The sequence below is a fragment of the Malus domestica genome, chromosome 04 (assembly GCF_042453785.1).
Source record: "Malus domestica chromosome 04, GDT2T_hap1".
Lineage (NCBI taxonomy): Eukaryota > Viridiplantae > Streptophyta > Magnoliopsida > Rosales > Rosaceae > Malus > Malus domestica.
In genome coordinates this window covers 8,054,420-8,072,789 of record NC_091664.1, presented here as the reverse complement: position 1 = coordinate 8,072,789, position 18,370 = coordinate 8,054,420, and positions in this window count along the sequence as shown.

Below are 18,370 nucleotides of genomic sequence, written 5' to 3'. Positions count from 1 at the left end.
ACTTTTTTTTTGATAATTTTAAGGAGGGATTAATAAAACACAAGTTTGAAAAAAAAAAAATATAACCCGTCAACAAAATTCAGCTTTGTAGGTAGGTTTTCACAATCCCACCTCACTTCTGTCTCTCTCGCCCATCATCTCTCTCTCCCCCATCTCTCGTCTACACAAGTCATAATGATTTTATCATTGAGTCAACTTTGAGGCTATTTTCCGGCCATCTCTGACATCCATTGGGCTTCCAAATATATATAATCTTATTCTACACTTTCCTATCTTCATTTTGATATATTATGGGTCGAATTTGGTTAAGAAACAATTGAGTTACGAAGATTTGAAAATGGCCCAAACTTCCAGCCAAGAGCTTCGATACACTTAACAGAGTTTTTAACGGAATGACCAAAATGATGGATGGTGGACAATCTCAGGGACCACTTTTATCGATTTGAAATGTTAGCAACCAAAGTGGTGAGTTATGCAAATTTCAGGAACCATTTTGATTATTTAGCCTTTCTAAAATTTGACAAATATATACTTTATAGCTAAGTAAAGATACATTATCCCCTTTATCTAAACAAGAAACTCTAAACTCCCCTATGAAGGAAAAATTTGTCTAAATGAAGATCATTTAAGTGACACATGCATCTTACAATTCGATTGAATGCAAAATCTAATTAACATGAACTTAAAATCCAATCTTTTACCCACAACTTTCAAAACCTAGTAGACGGTGAACCAAAACTCAATTCAAAATTGAATAAGAAAAATGGAATATTGCTCTTCATACCTTTGAGGAACCTTGCAAAGGCTAATCACCCAAAATAAGGGTCTTCGTTTCTTTGCTTTCCTTGCATCTTGTTAGTTGATTTGAATTGGATCTCCAAGTCCTAAAAGAATGGGAACTCTAAGTCTCCACAACAAGGAGTGATGCTTCTCCTTGCTAGCAACACCCACCCTATGTGACTGCCCTTGTAGAGAGTGATGCTTCTCTAACTTCTCCAAACAAAAACCCTAATGAGGCCTAGGCTATAACTCCCTTTATATAGTCCTTTCCTTTGAGTGAGTAAAGAGAAAACCCTAGCTCGCCCTTTATATGGCTGCCTCACTATGGTTAGTGGGCCTTTTGGGGTTTTAGTTTTAAGTTGGTAAACCATTTAACCTGTTAGGCTTGATAGTTCAAGGCCCTTGAGCCATGAAACCCAAAACTAACTTAAGCCATATTTGAACTTTTGTTTGATTACATGACATTTTAATTAATTCTAGCCATAATGGTTAAACTATTTAATTGACTTACTCATCTACATTATATTTATTCAATATCTACTTTACACAGTGTATGCTTCATTAAGTTTTCATTAGCAAGTAGATAGGCGATTAGAACTCTTACAAATCGATTATAAATTAGAACTACCTTTCAAATCTCATTTTAATGAAAATTAGTTATTGCTAATCCTCAAGGCTTCCACATGCTATGATTAACACCTAGCAGCGTGTGATAGTTAGAAGATGTGAAGAACCTATTCAATTGAAATTACAATACAATATAGTCATTCTCTAAATCAATACTCTTGATTACATTGGTTGGTCGATAGTTTATTCATGTTCACTATCCAATGTGATTCTCTTTATTGAACTTAGTGAATTCTTTTCTGGATTTTGGACCAACAAAGTATATGCATTAAGGAAGAGAATAATGAACTCCAAAACCCGGAAACAATGAAATTTTAAAACTTGTATAGTTGATAAAACTATTGGACGATGCCCTAAAAGTCAATGATAAGATGAAATGCCTCAGGATAATACACAACAATTAGTCAACTTTGACTAGTCATAGGCCAAGATCACTAACTAAGACTATCTCATCAATTGTTTTATGTCTAAGCAATGAGTCCATGGATAGAGGAAGAAGTAATCTAAAGAAGTTGGATTGCTGAGATCTTCTTTCAGCTTTTTATCTTATCCTAAATCGTTCATAGTTATAGGATTATCATATGAACATCGATAATCCGAAAGCATCGGTACATACTATGTCAACTCAATTGGGAGGATGACTATTTCAAGTCGAGTGTGTTAATAAAGAGTGTAGGCACTAAATGCGATCAAACAAGAGTACTTGAGTGGAGTTCTATATACATGTCAAGCAGTTAACTTTAAAAGTTGAAATAATGCAAGTAATCCTCTTACCTAATTAGACACATGACTGCTTTATGGATAAGCCACTAGTCATTTGATGATGCAACATGACCTTGCCTCATCTTGGGTGTGTTCTATATATCATTGAGGCTCTTGAGTTATTCATATGGGCATAAGAGTGTACAACAAGGGTTCTCTGGCCTTCAGTAAGAGAAGGAGAATATTTTACCATATGATGTTAGAATCTTTGGTCAAAGTATCAAGTGCGATTAAGGAATGCATTCCTTATACATCTCAATTGAATCATATAACATAAGAAAAATCGTATTAGAGGTTTGACATAAATTAATCATACCCTAATAATGTGATTAAGAGTATTTAATTAAAAAAATGATCAAATTGCATTGTAATTGCAACCGAATATGTTCCAAACTATTCTACTTTGGATTGGGTGGTCATGACGCATGGCTAGATGTAACTCATGACTTGTGGCCCCGCTTGATGACTAACCATATAATCGTCGATGATTGGAAGAATTAAAATTATGTTTTAGTACTAATCACCTCACTGCCTCGCTAATGAGAAGGATACTGATACACTAGTTCATTGAGATAAGTACATAATGATGAGACAAAATAATTATAAGGTAAATTACACAAAACTACCTCAACTATGAGTCGCACCACAATTTCATACCTTATGTTTTAAACATTGCAATGTCATACCTTAACTTATGAATTCGTTGCAATGTCATAGCTCCGTTAGTGATTCTGTCAAATTGGGCGTTAAGTGATGATTTGGCGCATGGAGGGCCCATATATTTGCTGACGTGGCAGTCTATTTGTGCCAAGCATTAATTTTTTATTATAAAATATATAATTTAAAAGAAGGTAAATTACACATAACTACCTCAACTATGAGTCGCACCACAATCTCATACCTCATGTTTTAAACATTGCAACGCCATATTTCAATTTATGAATTTGTAGCAATGTCAGACCTTCGTTAGTGATTCCGTTAAATTGGTCGTTAAGTGATGATTTGGCAAATAGATGTCCCATATTTTTGTTGATGTGGCAATCAACTTGTGCCATTAAAAAAATCATTTAAAAAAATAAATTTTTATGTCAAGACTTAAAATAAAAAAGAGTGGGCCCCACTCCCTTTAAATCACAAAATCCATTGTCTTCTCCAACTACACTCCACTCCGCCCTCGCCGATCTCCCCTCTCAATCTCCAACCTCCCCAAAACCCCACTGCAGATATCGACCTGTCTTACACTAAATCTATCATTTAAAAAAGAGCGGAACCATCTAAACAAAACCTTAACCATAAAAAAAAAACCCTTTGCATAATTTAATTTCTTCAAATTCACCCAAATTCTCAAGCTTTCTCCATCGAGCACCATGAAGTTTTTGAAAAATTTTCTTCTTTTTTCCCTGCTTTCCTTCGGGTTTTTTTAGGATACCTTGAACTCCCACTTCATGTCGCGGCCGTTGACCTCGAATACCTAGAAAACACCGATTCAAAGAATCGAAGAATGATATAGGTTTTCGGATTTAGGTTTAGGGGTTTGTGGTGAGAGTGGCACAAAGGGGTTTGAGGAAGAGTTTGGGATGGGATTGGTGTTGGATTTGGGATTGAATCTAAGAGTGGAGTGGGAAAGAATAAGGGTTTCAATTAAGGGTTTGGTTTTAGGTTTGAAGGTAGGGTTTCGTTTGAACAGATGTGTGGGAGAGAATGGCGGAGTGCAAAGATTTGGAGAGTAATGCGGGAGAAGAAGCTGGCTCCGAGCTTGCCGTACATAAAGACGGTGAGAGGGGAGACCGGCTAGGGTGGAGTGCAGTCAGAGAAGACAATGAATTTTGAGATTTAAAGAAAATGGAGCCCACTCTTTTTATTTAATTTTTGACATATAATTTTAGTTATTTAAATGATTTATTTTCTAATGGCACAAGTTGATTGCCATGTCAGCAAATATATGGGCCCTCCAATTGCCTAATCATTACTTAATGTTCAATTTAACAGAATCACTAATGGAGGTCTAACATTGTAACAAATTCATAAGTTAAGGTATGACATTGCAATGTTTAAAACATGAGGTATGAGATTGTGGTGCGACTTATAATTGAGGTAGTTATGTGTAATTTACCCCTTAAAATAATAAAATTTTATGTCAAAAATTAAATTAAAAAAGTAGGCCCCACCCCTTCAAATAACTAAAACCACCATCTTCTCTGACTTGCCCTCCGCTCTCGCCGACCTCCTCTCTTAGTCTGTAACCAAACCTTAAAACCATTATGTTGGAAATGTGCCCTTAAAACCAATCATATGATGATACTTTACGGACATTTCACATGTTAAACTAATATAGTTTAATTTAAAGGGCAAAGATTATTGTTTGAAGCCGTCTTATATAAATGTTATACGCTTAAACGATAAGTCCAAGGAATATGTAATTGGGAGAATGCGATCTTAAGAAGTCAATTCATGAGACCATTCTCTTTCGTATACATATCTTAAACGTTCCTGATCATAGGATTGCCAATTGGGCATTGACAGTCCGTTAAGATCAGTACGTGCTATGTCTTCTCTTAGGGAGAGTGATTGGTCTCGAGTCATTGGTGTGACTGACACCAAGACAAGTACGTAGGTGCTCAATAGAGAATGAGTTCACTGAACGCGATCAACAAGGAGTTCTCATACTCATGTCACATGAGAACTCATGGTTGGGATAATGCAAAGTAGTCTTTTAACCTGAGGCATCATAGTTGTCTTGTGGTTAGGTTCTTGATCTTTGACTATGTCAAAGTCACTCAATCCGAGGGTGTCCACGACATAATTGGTGTTAAGTCACTTAGCCATGGAGGCTAGTGAATGCGCAACAAGGGATCTCTAATCTTCAAACTGTTTGAGGGAGAATACTCTATGATATGATTAAGAATCTCTGGCCACAGTATGAATGAGATTTAGGAAGTCGTTCCAAATCACATTCAAGGTAATCATATAAGTAAATGAATCACATTGGATAGTAGACATGAATAAACCATCAAACCAAACAATGTGGTCAAAAGTATTGTATTAAAGAAAGACAGTATTGCATTGTAATCATAAACTGAATAGGTTCTCCACATTTTCTGATTAGCTTGGGTAACCATGACATATTGCTAGGTGTCACTCATGGTTTGTGGAAGCCTTAAACGTGTATAATCACTAAAGGGAGAATTGAAAGTAAGTTTCAATTCACAATCGATTTGAAAGAGTTCTAATCGCCTACTGCATCGCTAAAAGGAACCTAATGGATCACACACCGTGTAAGGTAATGCTTGAAGGATTTGACGGAGATGAGTAAGGACAATTAAATGGTTTAATTGTTTATGGCAAGAATTAATTAATATGTTAATTAATCAAAAAAATAAGTTCGTTTTAAACTTTGAGTTAGTTTTGGGCCTTAAAGCCCAAATTGGGCTTCGAATCGTCAAGCCCATTAGCTTAAGTTGTATGACAACTTAACAAACAAAATTCAAAAAGCCCAAAACAGCCCAAAGGCTTGGGAAAACCGGCCATAGAGAGAGGAATGGCCTTTTGGTCCAAAATGCATACAAAAGTTGAAAGCATAGAAGGGGTATCTTTGCTCCATCCTCATTAGGGTTTTCAGAGGATGAAAAGTGAGAAAAACTCTCTCTTTTTTCTCTCTAGAATAGCCGGCCACCATGGGAGAGTTTACTAGCATCTAACACTTCCATGGCCACTCATTTTTTTCCTCAACCATCCTTGGTGTCGGAACTTAAAGGTCTCCAACTTTGGGGACTTTTGGAGAAACCAATTCTTCCATCCATATCCAAGAAGGCATGGAGCCAAGAAGTAAAGTTCCTCCATCCACATCCATGGAGCCAAGGAGTAAGGTGACAAAGGAAAGAAGGCCCTCACATGGGTGATTAACCTTTACTAAGCAAAGAGGTGCTTCAAAGGTATAAAGTTTCTCAACTCACTTTGTTTTAAGTTGAGTCTTGGTTCACCCTTCTACTAGGCTTTGAATTTCATGGGTAATGTTTTGTTTTTAAGTGCATACAAGCATGATTCCGCCTTTAAATGTTAATTGCATGTCATAGATGTTGCTCAAATGAACATGTTTTTCACAAAATTTCCTTCACATTTTCTCCCACGCCTCTATTCAAACCACACTCTAGAGTCTTCCTGGTCTCCTCCGCCATCTTTATACTCTCCCAACGTACAAAACGCCATTCTCCTAACTCAGCTCCACAGCTCGATTTCAAGTCCTTAATCACCGAGTCAACTCGAGCTTTCCAGTTCATTGACAACTTGATCTTCGCCCTCTTGATGAGCTCATTGCCACAATCATTTTTTGTCAGGCTCTTGTGGAAAATAGGGGACAACGCAACGTCAATGGGATTGAGGGCTAAAGTCTTGAATCCCTAAGCGTTAAGGGCAAGGGCTTTGAGGATGTGGGCGGCGACGTCCTTGGAATAGAGGGTGATGGCATTCTCGGCCTTGTCTTGGACCTGTTGGGAGAGGGAGGCGGAGGATGAGCAAAAATCAGAAGATCGAGATTGGGTGAGAAGCTGGGTGCCGATGACGTTTGGCTTAGGCGGAAGGTTTGTTGCAAAGCTATAACAGAGGTTGGCCAAAAGCTTTTAAGGAATGTTATGGATGGAGAGGAAGACAACGACGATGAGGATTAGGCTGGTTTGGAGGATAATGTCTTTATAAATTTGGGATCGATCCATCAGTGCAGATTCATCTACTTGGGAATTGATGCACGGGAATTGGGATTGAAGGAATCTATGAGTGGGTGTTTGGAAATCGAGTTGAGGGAGGATTGAGAGATATGGGAATTGGTTTCAGGATTAAAATTCATATTGAGAATAACGTTGGCGAGGGATGAGAGAGGTCGAAGTAGAAGGTGGATTTGGTGATTCAAATGAGGTGGGCCCACTTTTTTAAAATTTAATTTTTGACCAAAAAACTTATTTTTGTAATGATTTATTTTATATATGTTTGTACCATACTTGACCAATCCCGAAACTACTGAGCACCGGTCAACGTTATACCGTCGAGGACCCATAAGAGTTTCCCTCCAACCAGGAGGCCAATCACAGTGTGACATGTGTCGACATCAGAAGCCAATCATAGCGCGACACGTGTCAACATCAGAAGCCAATCACAACACAACACGTGTCAATGTCAGAATGAAACTAGAAACTCTCTTCTATAAATAGAGATCATTCTCTCACAATATTTCCTAATATCATTTGTACTAAATCATTCACTAGTACTCACTAAATGAGAGCTTAAACCTATGTACTTGTGTAAACCCTTCACACTTAATGAGAACTCCTCTACTCCGTGGACGTAGCCAATCTGGGTGAACCACATACATCTTGTGTTTGCTTCCCTGTCTCAATCCATTTACATACTTATCCATACTAGTGACCGGAGCAATCTAGCGAATGCCACAAACTTAACACTTTCTGTTGTACCAAAGTCCCCACTGATTTTGTGCATCAACATTTGGCGTCGTCTGTGGGGGAACGACACTTATTCCCACTCTCTTCAGCTTTGTCAAGCTGGTTTCCACCATTCGTACAATCTCTTTTGACCAGGCATCCCTTTCCAACATGGGAAACGAAGAAAGCCACAACACATAGAATGACACCTCTTTTGCACCTAGTGCGAAGCAACGAAATAAGGAAGGAAAAGGGTTGTTTTTCAAGCTAAAGTCAATGAGCTAGAAGCTCAAAACAACAAGATAGCAATGACGAATGAGGTCATCCAGGAGCAGTATGAGAAGCTCTTTGAGACGCTCCACGAAACTATGTCTACTCAAACACGTGAGCTTGTTGCCCCTGTGGACATCAACCATCATCTGGGTGCCCCCCAACACGGAGGGTCACCTTCCTCCGACATGGGTATCCCTGATGAGGAGCAAGCTAATCATCAAAACATTGATCAACATGAGACTTCTCTCAACCCAGCTGCTTCGACCAGAAGTAGGAGAAGTAGAGGAAGACACATCCTTGCAGAAGGGTTGGAATGATCGAAAGCCATTTATTGTGACTGCCGAAACTTCCTAAAGCAACGTCGAGAGAATCCCCTCCACATATGCTCAAAGATCAATGACCCACGGGTTTCTGAAAGACTCGGTCCCCTTCCACGACCCAGGCCAGCTGCCAATCAAAAGAAGGAACGACATGTTCTAGAGGAACATAAAGGTACAGTGGACTCTGAGGTATTCCGACAGACTCGCCCTAGAAGTCAGTACGGCGAGTCTAAGAAAAAATCACACGCCCTTGCTTAAACTTTCCTACTTCCAATAGGCGATGGAAACTTACGCAAGAAAATCCCACTGGTACATGACTTCACTCAAGACCCCCTTGTCCTACAGCTCATTGAGGATGTAAACAAGTGGAAGGCTGAACGTCAGGGCAAGATACCTGATTGAAACCAACCCAGGCCTGGCCCTCTCACAAGGAGGATCATTGACACCCCCTTCAAGCGAAGACAAAACAAAAGCTTGGTTTACAACTTTATATTGGAAAGAATGACCCAATTGAACACCTTAACCTCTTTGAGTCCACCATGGCATATCGAATGCACACCGACGAAGAGCGATGTCTTCTCTTCCCCTCCACCCTCTCTGGCGGAGCTCTAAACTAGTATTGTCGTTTTCCACCTGAGACAGTAGACCCATTTGAGGAACTGAGGACACTGTTTGTCTCTCAACACATCTTCAAAACCGATCGCTTGCATTCTGTAAATAACTTGTACACTATTCACCAGAAGCTGGACGAGTCACTACGAGAGTATGCTGGTTGTTTCAGCCATGAGTATTCTCGCTGCGCTGAGGCAGATGATAAGACTGCCCTCAAGGCCTTCACGGCAAGCCTACGTGATTGTTTCTTCAAGTACATGATCAATGCTAACACTTGGAAGACTTACTCTGAGGTGATGGCACGGGCTTACAACCATGCATCCACTGAGGCAATGACATATCAAAGGAAACCCCCTACAACCACCCCTTATTAGCAAGTAGGGAGTGGAAGCCAGATCCAACCAAATGAGAAGACCTCGACCTTCCAAACTGCAGCGGTGCCTCCCCCTGCCTTACTTAATACTTTGCCAAGTCAACAGACATATCAACCTCAGGGCAAAAAGAAAGATTTCCATCATCACCAGTCTCATTTTAGTAAAAGGAGTAAGGGACACTACCGCGATAACCAAGGGTATCGCCATGATAATCCCCGACCCCACGCAGTCAACATAGTGGGTCAAACACGTGTTAGGACAACCCCTACCCCGAGGTATAAGGCATACACACCTTTGAACACCACATGCGTGGCTATTTACCCCAGCATATCACACTTGATACCGAAGCCAAAGTCGAGGCACCAGGATTACAAGCCCATGAAAAACACGGGCACATTTTGCTGCTACCACGAGCATAACGGCTATGACGGCGAGAAGTGTATCACCCTTCGTGATCATATTGAAACTTTCACACGTGAAGGAAAAATTGATCAATTCATCCTTCACCCTTCAAGGGGTAATCGTAACCAACGCCAGGTGAATGTGATATATTCCATAAGTGGTGGCATACGCATATCCAAATCTTCCAACAAGGCCATGAAAAATAGCGAACGAGCTTTAAGGTCTGGCCACCAAGTGTTTCATGTGGAAGACATCAGGGGAGGTAAGCATCAAAAGCTTAACTGGGATCCAATATATTTCTACCCTGAGGAAGAAAAAGGTATCATCTACCCTCACAACGACCCACTGATTGTGGAAGCTCACATAGCCAACTTTGAAGTACGACGAATCCTGGTATACACGGGGGCTTCAGTCAATATCATGTTTGCTGAAGCTTTTAGGGCACTTAATGTAGCTGAACACTTGCTCGATCGCTTGATTTAGCCGAACACTTGCTTGATTACTCGATTTCCCTTCTGATAAGCTTCTCCGGTGATATCATGCAACCTTTGAGGAGCATACACTTACCTTTCACCATTGGTACAGGCCCTTACACAACTACTATTACCACTAACTTCCTGTTGGTTGATTGCCCAACGGCATACAATGTCATCTTCGGACGCACAGGCATCAATGATCTCAAGGCCATGGTATCCACACATATGTTGTTGATGAAATTTCCAACCCCCTATAGCAATGGTTACATCAGAGAAGATCAACTTAGTGCACGATCATGTTACAACACTTCGGTCAAGTAATAGCACCTGCATGTGCCCAAGGAAACCCTTTCTATACATGAACAAGTCATAAAGACCAGCCCAGACGAAGCCAACTTAAATCTTCACGGTGGCAACAGTCAACCCGACGATCCTCGAAATGACTCTTTCACCCAGCAAGCACAACCCGCTGAAGAGTTGGAGAAGGTCTCTATCTCAAAAGATTATCTTGATCACATGGTGAAGATTGGCACCACCTTGTCATCACACATTCGGTTGGCATTGATCTCTTTTTTGCAAGAGAACACTAAGGTCTTCGCCCGGTCATACGAGGACATGCCAGGCATCTATCCCGATATCATATGTCATCGCTTAAGTATTGATCCCAAGACCAAGCCAGTGAGACAGAAGTGAAAATCTTATGATGCTGAACGGTACGAGGCAATGAAGGCAGAAGTTGAAAAACTCAAAGGCATAGGCTTCATCCACGAAGTCAATTATCCAACGTGGGTAGCAAATGTTGTCCTCGTTAAGAAGAATCCGACCAAGGAAAATCTCCTGCTCCAAAAGGTCTTGTGGAGAATGTGTGTCGATTACACCGACCTAAACAAAGGATGCCCGAATGATAGTTGTCCTCTTCCTCTCATAGACAGACTTATAGACTCTATGGCAAGGTGTGAACTTCTGAGCTTCATGGATGCTTACTCAGGATACAACCAAATCCTCATGAACCCTCCGGACTAAGAACACACAGCCTTCACTACTGACAGATGACTATATTGCTATAAAGTCATGCCTTTCGGCCTAAAGAATGCAGGAGCGACTTATCAGAGACTGGTCAATTCAATGTTCGCCGAACAGATTGGGAAGAGCATGGAAGTTTACCTTGATGATATGTTAGTCAAGAGCAAACATGCTGACCAACATATCACCAACCTATCTGAAACTTTCACCATTCTGAAGAGGTATCGAATGAGGTTGAACCCCAACAAATATGCCTTCGGCGTAGGCTCTGGCAAATTCTTAGGTTTCATGATAAGCCAACGAGGCATTAAGGCTAATCCCAAGAAGATCAAAGCAATCTTTGACATGAATGAACCGATAACTTCAAAAGACATCCAGAGCCTTACTGGCAAGGTAGCAACCTTAACTAGGTTCATCTCTAAGGCCACAGACAGATGTGCTCATTTCTTCAAAGCACTTAAGGGAAGTAAGTACATTACATGGACTGATGAATGTGCTGAGGAATTCAAGAACCTCAAAGACTACATGAGTAAAGCCCATCTGCTCTCCAAACCTGAGGTTGGTGACATTCTCATTATCTATCTGTCGATATCGGCTTCAGCAGTAAGTTCCGTTCTCATTCGAAATGATGGTAATGTCGAACGGCATGTCTACTACGCTAGCAAGGCCTTACAAGATGCGGAGACAATATACTCCAACATTGAGAAATTGGCTCTAGCATTGGTCATGTCTACTCGAAAACTTCACCCTTACTTCCAAGCACACTCCATCATCGTGCTTACCAATCATCATCTTCTACAGATACTCCAAAGTCCTGACACTTCCAGGCGAATGATCAAATGGGCGATAACATTGGGTGAGTTTAACATCTCCTACCAACGAAAGCTAGCTGAGAAGGGCCAAGCAGTGGCAGACTTCATCGCCGACTTCACATATCATGTTAACATTGTTTTTACGCCTAAAGAAGTGGTTTCATTACCCTCAGAAGGTCAGAAAATAGAACCAACAGCCCCAACATGGAGTCTATATGTTGATGGCTCGTCCAACCAACAGGGTTGTGAAGCAGGACTAGTTCTTACGATCCCTGACAAAGTGGCGATGGAGCATGCTTTTCGTTTCAAATTCAAGGCGTCGAACAATAAGGCCGAATATGAAGCCCTCTTAGCAGGCTCACGTTTCGCCAAACACCTTGGGGTTAAACGAATTGATATCTTCAGTGAATCCCAATTTGTGGTTAACCAGGTCACCAACAACTTTGACGCTAAGGATAGCTCCATGGCAGCATATCTGGCACAAACACAATTGCTGCTCTAGCACTTCCACTACTAGATCACCCAAATTCCTCGAGTGGTAAACAGTCATGCAGATGCTTTGGCTCGCCTTGCCTCAGTGGTGGAAGACAAGATTGGGAGAAAAATTCAGGTCGAATTGTTGGCAGCACCAAGCACTATGGCTGCGGAAGTGTGCAACTTACAACAAAGAGATAGTTGGTTTACCTCGATTTATAGATTCCTTGCTCATGGCACCCTTCCAAATGAAAGTCCAAGCTAAGCAGATTCGATACAAGGCTACCCGTTACTTGATCATTAATGACCAACTCTACAAGCAGGGTTTTAACCTACCGTACCTAAGATGTCTTACGCCCGCAGAGGCGGAAACTGTCATTCGGGAAATACATGAAGAAGTCTGCGAAGATCCTGCTGGATCTCGATCCCTAGTACACAAGGCTTTTCACCAAGGATATTACTGGCTAACACTCCACCAAGATGCCATCAGAATATCCCGCTCATATGATAAGTGTCAACGCTACACAACTATTCCTCCCTCCCTTCCCGAGCCACTCACTCTCATGATCAGCCATTGGCCCTTTGCCCAATGGGGACTTGATTTGATCGGCCCAATGCATGCAGGAAGGGTAAGGTCCGCTATGCAATCATTGCAGTTGACTACTTCACAAAGTAGGCCGAAGTAGAACCCTTGGCAACCATTACTGAGACAAAAATAGAAGACTTCATATGGAAGAACATCTTTTGCAGATTCGGCATTCCCAATGCAATAGTCACTGACAACGGGCGACAGTTCGACAACAATAAGTTCAGGATGTTCTGCTCTTACTTCAACATCAACTTATGTTTTACCTCCCCAGCTCATCCCCAATCTAATGGACAAGTTGTAGCCATCAACAAAATAATCAAGCGAACTTTGAAAACCAGCTTGGACAAGGTTAAAAGTTGTTGGCCAGAATTTGTACCCTAAGTTCTTTGGTCATACCGCACTTCGTATCAGACATCAATAGGAGAAACCCCATTCTCACTTGCCTTTGGTACATAAACAGTTGTCCCAGTTGAGCTTGAGCAAGCAACGTTCCGAGTCCAGAACTACGTGCAAAGTGAAAATGATAAACAACTTACCCTCAACTTAGATCTAGTCGAGGAACACAGAAACTAGGCTCACTTGAGAAATGTCGCCTACAAGCAGCGCATCTCTAACTACTATGACTCCAGGGTCAAACCTCGTTCTTTCAAAGTGGGGGACTGTGTATTGAAGAAAAGATTACTCTGCGACAGAGTCCTGAGTGAAGGAACACTTAGTCTAAACTGGGATGGACCGTTTGAAGTTGTTGGCATCAGTCGCCCTGGCTCCTACAAGCTTAGAAGCTCTGATGGCAAGACCCTTGGCCATCCATGGAACGCTAATCACTTGAAGTACTATTACAAGTAAATTCACATTGTACAAGTGTTAAGCTTCAGCCGTTCGGCATCCTATGTAACGAAGACTATTTGGCATGAATTCAATAAAGAGGTGATTTAGACAACTCGGTCCTAATCCTCTTACATTCCTAGCAATGAAACACTCGGGTTCAAAGCTTCGACATGAATTCTTCCAACAGGAAATCAAGTCTAAGTATATGTCAACAAGACTATACAAATAAACAAACAGTACTGAACAGAACTAGTACATCCAAGTTATGGCTTATATCTAAACAAAGGATTTGCTCAAATATAGCCAGACATTCATTAATGATAGTGCAAATACTTGGTAATTAACAACAAACTAGTACATCCAGAATACATGGCACATGCCACACAAACAACAAACCAGTACATCTAGAGTACATGGCACATGCCACACAAACAACAAACCAGTACATCCAAAGTACATGGCACAAGCCACACAATCAACAAACTAATACATCCAGAGTACATGGCATATGCCACACAAACAATAAACTAGTACATCCAGAGTACATGGCACAAGCCATACAAACAACAAACCAGAGTACATGCAGAAAAAGAGGGCACTACGAGTCATCCTCATATGAAGCCGAACCCCTGACAATATCACCCTGCGTTTCAACCCCATCGTCATCACCACCTTCCTCAGCATATCCAGGACCATCCTCACTCTCCTGAGACTGCTCACTGATACTAGCCTAATTATCAGAGTCATCATCACTATTAGGATCAACTGCGAGGACGAAGGTTTTACCCTTTTGTCGATACTCATCTATCTCATCACGGTACTTTCGAATAATGCTTCCATTGTCGTAACGCTCAAGGATGGCCATCCATTTCATTTTCTCAAAATTAGCCGCTCGGATGCAATGAGGTCTAAAAGCAACGTGAAAAGCCTGGGAACCTAAGAACTCATGCACAGCAGCATCCCTCTCAGTTGGGATACTTATCTTCAGCCTAGAAACCTCAACCAAGGCACTATCCAACTCCCCTTTAACCTTGGAAACCTCAAGGATGGTTATCTCCAACTGTTCCTTAGTCGCTTCCAATTATTTCTTAAGCCTTACATTCTCACCATTCCGCCTCTTCAAACTCTCAAAGTTTTCATCCTTAAGGCGGATGGCATCAGCCAAAGCTTTGCTCATTTTTCTGGCGTCATTCACAAGCTGCTTATTCTCTTTAAACTTTACCTTGTACTGCTCGACTTCTCGTAATCTGTCATCGTACTCGGTCATGACCTACATGACAAGATAATCGTCACTACCGGGAAAAAGAGGAGAAAGCAAAGAAATGACAAAGTAACACTTATATAAGAAGATAGCCTCATCATCCGGTCACGATTTGATTCCTTCTTATCTAGCGGCTCGTCAAGCTCATTAACAATGAACTGATGTCCTGCTAGGCAATTATTGACATACCTAAAACTACTTGGCTGCATGGCAACCTTCAAGTCCTTCCAATGAATCCCGCCAACCTTTTCCTTGTACTTTCTCTTACGGCTACAGCTAGTGCCACCTTCTTGGTCAGTAGACTCCATGGTTGGAGGAAATATGAGATTGATGGTAGGAAGAGGAGGCAACAGTCGTCTCTCCACCCTTGCAACTATGGTAGCAGCACACCTGATGGCCTCAGCTTCAGCCTTCTTTGAGGCAGCAATCTTGAGGACTTCCTCTTGCAACTTAGGTTTAGGGGTTGGCCTCACCCGATGCTTACGAGCTCCCTTGTGAAACAAAATGTCGTCTATGAGAACTAACATGGGTGTTTTCCCTTTCTTAGTGTTAGTCTCCCCTTTCTTGCCCACTTTCTCCATTGAACAAGAAAAATCAAAGTAAGGAATGCAACTTTGTAAAAGAAAGAGGGGGCGAAATGAAAGACACAACTTACTTGCTCGTCTTTGGCACTCCGACGCTAGGGGTTGGAAACCGTACTTTCGAAATAAGGGTCGTAGCTTGCCCAAATGTCTATCCTCTTTGGGCACCCTCAACACCTTCTCTATGTCAGCTAGCTCTCGTCCAGACAGCTTGATGGTCCTTCGCGTCACTGCACGAAGAAAAAAATGTTAGAAGCAAGAGAAAATCACAACAAATAGCAAATAATGCAAATAATGGATACATTACAACCTACAGTCTGGAAGTGAGTAGGAACACGTCGCTCAGGCGTGACACCTTTAGCATACTCTCAATCATTATAAAGAAAGCACCAACGGTTTTTCCAAGTGCAGTACGCCTTTTTCTTACCAAAGGTAAAACGCTCTCTCTCATTCCGACATGCACACTCGACATACCCAGTGCATGCTTTCACCGGGTGCATCTTATAGAACTAACGCCATTGATGAAAGGAAGGCTCACCTAACCCATATTCCATCCAAATAACATAAAACCCGATTATCCCAAAAACCAGGGTAGAGTAGCCCAGACGCATATCCAATGAAAGATAGCATCCGTTGCAACCACGGGTGCAAAGGCAGCTTCACCCCTAAAATCAATAATATATGGGTATAAAACATAACATGACCCTTGGGTGGTTCAGAGGACAATTCTTCATGATGCACCAAACGCATTCCTACACTACGGGGGATACTACATGACTGCCTTAGGGCCTAAAGCTGCTTTTCGCTATCTAACAAGTTTTGCACTAAATGGTCTGCTCTGAACTCAGAGCGAAATATGGGTATGGCGTCACAAACAACCCCCTCACCCACTGACATTAAGAAGGAAGAACCAATATTGGCTAAGGCTTGGCAATTGCGAGGATCACCGAATCTCGAATTTTTTGTACAACACTCCAACAAAGGCCCTGAGGACTCCAACATTGCAAGCTCAAACTTAGAGTTAGAGTTAGAGGAGCCCCCATCACTAGGACTTCCAAACTCTGACATCTACAACAAACAGAAACAAACTCTATCACCACATGAAAGATTGAAACATAAGGAACTTCCTAGGGCGTGGAGAAAAGCTCAATCAGTTCATTATGTTCTCAACCAAATACATGAACACTCAAACAATTCAACAAGAATGAAAACATGTGATCTAGCGGAGAAGATTACCAACCTGAAGATGGTGCAAAGCAATGCCGGAATCTTTCTCAACTATAAGAGCACTTTATCTCCAAAAATCACTATAAAATGAGCAAATGAAGACAATGAAAAGAGTGGAAACTTCTCATTCTTATAGGGTTCAACATGGCCAAAGAAATTCAAAATTCAAAATTCAAACCATGAGAAAACCCCACATGGAAAGTCTTCAAACTTCCACACAAGCTAAGGAGTTTTCAAATTTCAAACTTGCAACACCCTTCTCCCCCTCAAAAAAAAAAGGAGGAGGTGAACACATTAGCTTCATCAACTTATGGTGCCAACAAGAGCTTCATCAAATGAGTTCAACCACAATTCTCAAAAGTTTCACACACTCTTGATTAAAACAGTGTGAAGCAAAACCAATTTATGGTGCCAACAAGAGCTTTATCAATGGAGGGCAACCATAATTCTCAAAAGCTTCACACACTCTTGATTAAGACAGTGTGAAGCAAAACCAATTTATGGTGTCAACAAGAGCTTCATCAATGGAGGGCAACCACAATTCTTAAAAGCTTCACACTCTTGATCAAGATAGTGTGAAGCAAAACCAATTTATGGTGCCAACAAAAGCTTCATCAATGGAGGGCAACCACAATTCTCAAAAGCTTCACACACTCTTGATCAAGATAGTGTCAAGCAAAACCAATTTATGGTGCCAACAAGAGTTTCATCAAAGGAGTTCAACCACAACTCTCAAAAGCTTAACACATTCTTGATCAAGACAACGTGAAGCAAAACCAATTATGGTGCCAACAAAAGCTTCATCAATGAAGGGTAACTACAATTCTCAAAAGCTTCACACTCTTAATCAAGACAGTGTGAAGCAAAACCAATTTATGGTGCCAACAAAAGCTTCATCAATGAAGGGCAACTACAATTCTCAAAAGCTTCACACACTTTTGATCAAGACAATGTGAAGCAAAACCAATTTATGGTGCCAACAAGAGCTTCATCAATGGAGGACAAGACAACTTTCAAAAGCTTCACACACTCTTGATCAAGATAGTGTGAAGCAAAACCAATTTATAGTGCCAACAAGAGCTTCATCAATGGAGGACAAGCACAACTATCAAAAGCTTCACACACTCTTGATCAAGACAGTGTGAAGCAAAACCAATTTATGGTGCCAACAAGAGCTTCATCAATGGAGGGCAACCACAATTCTCAAAAGCTTCACACACTCTTGATCAAGACAGTGTGAAGCAAAACCAATTTATGGTGCCAACAAGAGCTTCATCAAAAGAGTTCAACCATAACTCTTAAAAGCTTCACACTATCTTGATCAAGATAGAGTGAAGCAAAATCAATTCATGGTGCCCAACAAAGCTTCAACCTTAAAGCTTCACCTATAAAGCTTCAACACAAAAGCTTCACCAACAAAAGCTTCATCAATGGAGGACAACTACAAATTCTCAAAAGCTTCACACTATCTTGATTAAAATAGTGTGAAGCAAAATCAATTCATGGTACCCAACAAAAGC